Genomic DNA, 5,914 nt, shown 5'->3' on the forward strand with positions numbered 1-5,914 from the left:
GCGGCGGCCCTGCTTTGACAGCGGCACAAATTGCACAGCTCTTCACCCACTCGGCAACGTCTCGGGGTAGCTTCGGCCACCAGAACTTCTGCTGTATGGCGGTTTGGGTTTCATCCCGCCCGGGATGAGCGGCGTGTGGCCCGTCGTGGTATTCTTCTAGGAGCCGGCGACGCAGCGTTCTCGGCACATAGAGCAGGAGTTGTTGCGGGGTTCGTTTCCATATACAGTCGTCCACGAGAGCGTATTCTTCTCTGATGCGTCGCTCGTCGGCGTCGGCGGGCTCCTCCCGAGCCAACCTCTGAAGACGGGCTCTGTCTTGCTGGCAGCTGTCGTCTTCACGCTGTGCCGCGGCGATTTCTTCATACAGGGTACTCTCTTGGATTTGGTTAAGTAAGGGATGTTGGTTTTCGTCTTCGGTGGGCTGGTCTTCCTCCATGGCTTGCTCTGGGTTACGTGAAAGATAGTCGGGAAGCTCATTCCGAGTACCGGGCACATGGACGACTTCAAATTGGTACCCTTGTAACATAAGGGCCCACCGGGTTAGTTTGGCTCGTTCGTCTTGGTACTTCTTCAGCCATAGCAGCGAGCGGTTGTCAGTATATAATCGGAAGGGGCCGTCTTGTAGAAACATCCGGTATTTCTTAATCGCCCATACGGCCGCCAGGACCTCCTGTTCGTTAATGTGATACCGTCGTTCTGTGGCGGTGAATTTTGCGGAGGCATAGGCGATAATTCTGCGGCGGTTTTCCTCTTCCTGGAATAGTACTGCAGCCATTCCCAAGCTGCTGGCATCGGTCTGCAGACAGAATGGCTTATTCGGGTCGGGTCGGCTAAGTTCTAATGGCTGGGCCATGGCTTCTTTGATGCGGTCGAACGCCTCCTGCGCGGCTACTCCCCAGACAAACTTTTTCTTCGTGGCTAGCAGGTCAGTCAACGGTGCTGCGAGTTCGGCGAAACGTGGGACGTAATCTCGCAGCCAGTTCGCCGTTCCCATAAACTTGCGGAGCTCTCGGATGGTTCTGGGTGCTTGGAAATCTTGGATGCGCTGTAGGTGTTCCTGCTGCGGCAGGTTCTTGACTTCAGTGATGACATGCCCGAGGTATGTGATTTGGCTAGTGGCAATTTGGCATTTTTCGGCGGAGCAACGTAGACCATGAACAGCGAGTCGTTTCAGTACCTTGGCGAGGTGTTCTTGATGTTCTTCCTGGGTTTCGGAGTACACGACGACGTCATCCAGGTAGAGTTTGACGAATCGGTGCATGTACCCCTCGAGGACGTTGACCATTAATTTTTGAAAGGTTCCTGGAGCCCCTGCCAGGCCGAAGGGCATGACCGTAAATGCTGTATACTTGCGGGATTCTTCAGCCAGGGGCACCTGCCAGTAACCGCTCTTGAGGTCGAGGGTTGTGAACACCTTAGCCGTTTGAACACCTTAGCCGTTTTATTTATTTTTTTTATTTATTTATTTATGATTTTTTTCTATTTATTTATTTTTAAGATTTAGTTCTGGTATTTGATAAGGTTTAGGACAAAGGAACGGATTCAAATTAAACAAGGAATTAAGATTTAACAGGTAAGAACGGTGCGAGACTGCGAATTCTTTTATGTACGTGCGATGTGTAGCGCACGGATGCTAAGATGCAAGTGAGCTGCGGTGGCCGGAACCCCTGTTGTAGACCGAAGGGCTACTATGCAAATGAACGAAACAAAATCGAAAATTGCGTTTTATACCACTTTATATATTTATATGAAGCCTTCAGCCAATCAGAATTCAGTATTTAATTCCTCGCAAAGTCGTGGACCAATCAGAATCAAGCATCGAAACCCTCAGTTTACTTTTGCTGTTTTTGATGACATCTTCTAGAAAGTTCTAGAAAGATGATGAAATCTGATGAAATATTGCAAAGCATGATGTCACGATTGCTAAATACGCAATAGTTTAGGGAAATTCACCCTTAAGGACCTAAAATTTCTAGATAAAAGGGATGGTTTTTCAGGGATGAAATCAGTTTATCGCCGAAGTTCAACAGTTCAATACTAAGTTTACAACCAAGTTCTTCTCAAACAAATTACAAGTTAGTCTTCATCCGCAAGTACGGGAAATAAAGTGAATTAAATCTACGAAAGTGATATTGTGGTGATTGCTCCGAGTTCTTACCTGCNTTTTTTTTACGATGTATAATTAGGAACCCGTCCAGGATTGTGAATTGTGATGTCGACCAGGCCGCTGCGATTTGTCTTCACACAAAGCACTTGAAACAAAAACCGGCCAAGATCCGTGACAAATCCACTCTAAGAGAGAAACAGAATACGCTTGTCCGCTATTTTTTAATTAGGATAAACAATTATAGTTCTAATGTCACAGAAACATGTACTAACAATTAAAATTACAATTTGTTTTCCTTGAAAATAAAACAGAAATGAAAACAATAAAATTAAGGAGTCAAGCAGGCGGTACCTGCATTGAGACTAGCGCGTGTGACGTCACGTTGCGGAACGGGCCACCAGTTAGCGATGAAACACGTTACCTAACCTAACTGATAAATCACATTTATTTGTAAAAATAAATAAGGTATATTATTGTATTTATTAAAACTGTTAAATGTTTTAAACTAAAAGTTTTTTCGGATCCCTGTTTCCGAAGTAGCAATGTCGGTAAATACACACCTGACAGAACACAGATCACAGAATGTGGCGGATTACATGAAAGCCCAACCAATAATTCTTTCGCTCTAGCCTATTCCGCATTGTGACGTCAGAGAGCGTTTGCGCGTTCAAACGAATATTGACACTTCTTTTAGATTTTTTCCATATAACTAATTTTTTGATTTCTGTAAATCTATGTTCCAACGATTTTTTGACGTTTATACAAAATTTCCAGAATTACAGGATTTTAATCTACCTATACATGACGTAAAAAAAATCTACCGGCACCATGTATGGACAGCATGTAGGACGAAACAATCGTTTCTTTCATTAAATGCATTTGTTTTCCTTATCGGTTACTTCTAGAACTGTATTGGAAACGGCAAAATTTATCGGTTTCCTATTTCGCGCAGTCGCGCATATATCGAGATTACGGCTGGTGATTTCTAAATCCAATTTTTTACGCAAGATTACCCAGCGCGGGTTCTAAGTAACAAGATCGGCATGGGTAAGGCCGACTTTCTACTTACTCGAGTGTGAAGTGCAGGAAGGATAAAATCGGATGTCGTAAATTACCTGTAACAAATGAAAAAAGTACGTCAGTTTTTGTTTTTCTTCCGGAAACTTTCAGAAACGCTACCACCCTCTATGTTTAATCTCTACCAATGTTTATTTCAACTGTTTATGTCGTAGGAAGACAAGAGTTAAATACTCAACTATTTATTAATTTATTGAATGATACGAGCTGGTTAACAGATGGCACCACTTGTCAATTGTCAAATTTCATAATAATAATAATAAATATTTTTTTTAGTCGAAAATAAATTTTCGAAAAAAGATTTTTGGATACTTTTTCAAAATAAAATTTTTTTGAACTCATAATTTACTTTTCGCACATAACCCCAGAAATATATTTTCTGAATAAACTTTCTTATTAGTCAAACTTAGTTTTTTTCAAAAAACAACTGAAAATTTTTTTTATAAAAAATTTTAACTTTAAAAGGGAACTTAGTCCTTTAGTTCTCAAGGAAAATATGTTTGTATAAATTGTTTTCCCAACTCACCTCAAGGATCAGAAAGGATCCACAGTCAACTCTTACATAACAGTTATACATACCTGAGCTAGATTTAAGAGGAATCCGGTTAGGGAATTAAAGTTTGTAGATTCACTTCAAAATTTACTGGCGCCTGACATACTATAAAAAGTTTTTTTATAAAATTTAAATTTATTTTTGAATCATCTCCCACTTTCCTCAATTTTTCTAAATTTTGATATTGCTCGGGCATTACTTTCATTTCTTCGAACCTATCTCAGTGGAGATAGACCCCAACACCTACGAACCTCACGACCCGCTCTAACTGTATCGGCGTTTATGTTAAGGTCACAGCACTAGCGAAAGCTCAGACTACTCATTCCGAGTCAGAGTTAGTGTTCAGAAGCACGAGCGTTGACATAACGACGCAACGTGGGGCTTGAAGTAGTTATACGAGCCCAAGTTGGTGTAAATATAAAGCGTAGCGTTGACACCCCCGCTCTTTTATACGGTCTGGTCCCGATCTCGACCTTAGGCGACATCGGCTGTCGCCGTGACGTCACTCCGAGACAGCGGTGGGCGGAGCCTAGCTCTACCGCACCGAAACCTATAAAAGCGAGCCATTGTTCCAGATCGCGCTCCACAATTGCTGCGCTTTATTGTGCGCATGCGCCTGAAGGGACGACGGACCCTCTGGAGACGATATCCAGGTACCCCGGGACGCATCCCGCCTAAATTTCTGTAGGACGACGACGCCCCTTCCGTCTCCGTTCCCACCTGAGCGTTAAATGCCCCTTCCAGGGACTCGGTGGAAGTTAAAGATTCGCTCAGGTGGTCCTCTTCAATGGTACGTTCTGGCCGAAGCGAACACGCCACCGGATTGTCTCTTGATGTCATGTTTATTTCAACAAAAAATATATACAGTTCAACAGCACAAGCAATGACAGTTATTATCCTAGGCCACTCTAGTGCTTAATTTGCTCTTAAAGTCTTAAAACTCACTCTACTAGTACAGTATCTCCCGAGAATTTCCACAGAAAGTTATAATGTTCAAAAACTCCTAAGTTCAAATTCAAAGTCTTTTTAGTCCTTTTTCTATTAACAGTTCAATGTTCCATACACTATATAGTTTTTTCTTACTTACCCGCACTACTACGGTCAGTTTACAGTGCTAAATCCTACCACAGCTGAATCCTACCTCGCCGTTGGCATTCACTTTGCTTTTAAGACAAGTTAGGTCAGTTATTATTTATTACTCTGTATACAAATTTACTAGATATGACTTAGTTGCCAGAGTAGCTCTTTAGGCAGTGTAAAAACAACAAATTTTTTTACTTCATTTCTCTCTTTCAGGTTCAACTCACTTCTAGAGACGATACGGAAGGTATCGTTACAACTTTGGAGATAAATAAGGCCACAATTAACGTTGACACATATATTGTCAGGTAAGTAGAATGTTTTTACACTAATGAATTCTTTTTCAGACTTTTCTTTATTTGGCAAAAACTCCTTGGCACTCCGAATTTCGAAGCCAGTCGCGATTTCCCCGCTAACTATCAATGTTTTTTACTTAACAACTATCAAATTGTCTATACCTAACTTAAATGAGAAGTTCGAAGCGTTTTAGAACGAGTTGACGAGCAATACTACAATAACTCTGACCATGGGACCCTTCAGGGCGCTCCAACGTCCAATACGCAATTTTTCTGTATTACTTTCAACAAAAGAACCAACTTTGATCAAGCGTAGTTTTCTGTGACCACCAGAGTTTCGCTCTCGAGTCGTTCACGTCCCTCGTATTTATTTGGACCCAGGTCCATAGGCCACGCCCCAAAACGGGCTCTCAGCCAATCCGGGCCGTTTCTAATCCCCCTTGTTTAATAATGTGTCAACGCTGCTGCTATTATTTACACCAGTTGTGGCTCGGAACGGGTTGTCTGAGCTTTGGCTAGTGCTGTGACCTTAACATAAACGCCGATACAGTTAGAGCGGGTCGTGAGGTTCGTAGATGTTGGGGTCTATCTCGTCCGAGATAGGTTCGAAGTAATGAAAGTAATGCCCGAGCAATATCAATTTAGAAAAATTGAGGAAAGTGGGAGATGATTCAAAAGAATTTAAATTAAAAAAAAAATTTGAAAAAATTTATGTCAGGCGCCAGTAAATTTTAAAGTGAATCTACAAACTTTTGTTTCCTAACCGGATTCCTCTTAAATCTAGGTCAGGTTTGTATAACT

This window comes from Anoplophora glabripennis, unplaced genomic scaffold (genome assembly GCF_000390285.2).
Source record: "Anoplophora glabripennis isolate ALB-LARVAE unplaced genomic scaffold, Agla_2.0 scaffold2199, whole genome shotgun sequence".
Classification (NCBI taxonomy): Eukaryota; Metazoa; Arthropoda; class Insecta; order Coleoptera; family Cerambycidae; genus Anoplophora; species Anoplophora glabripennis.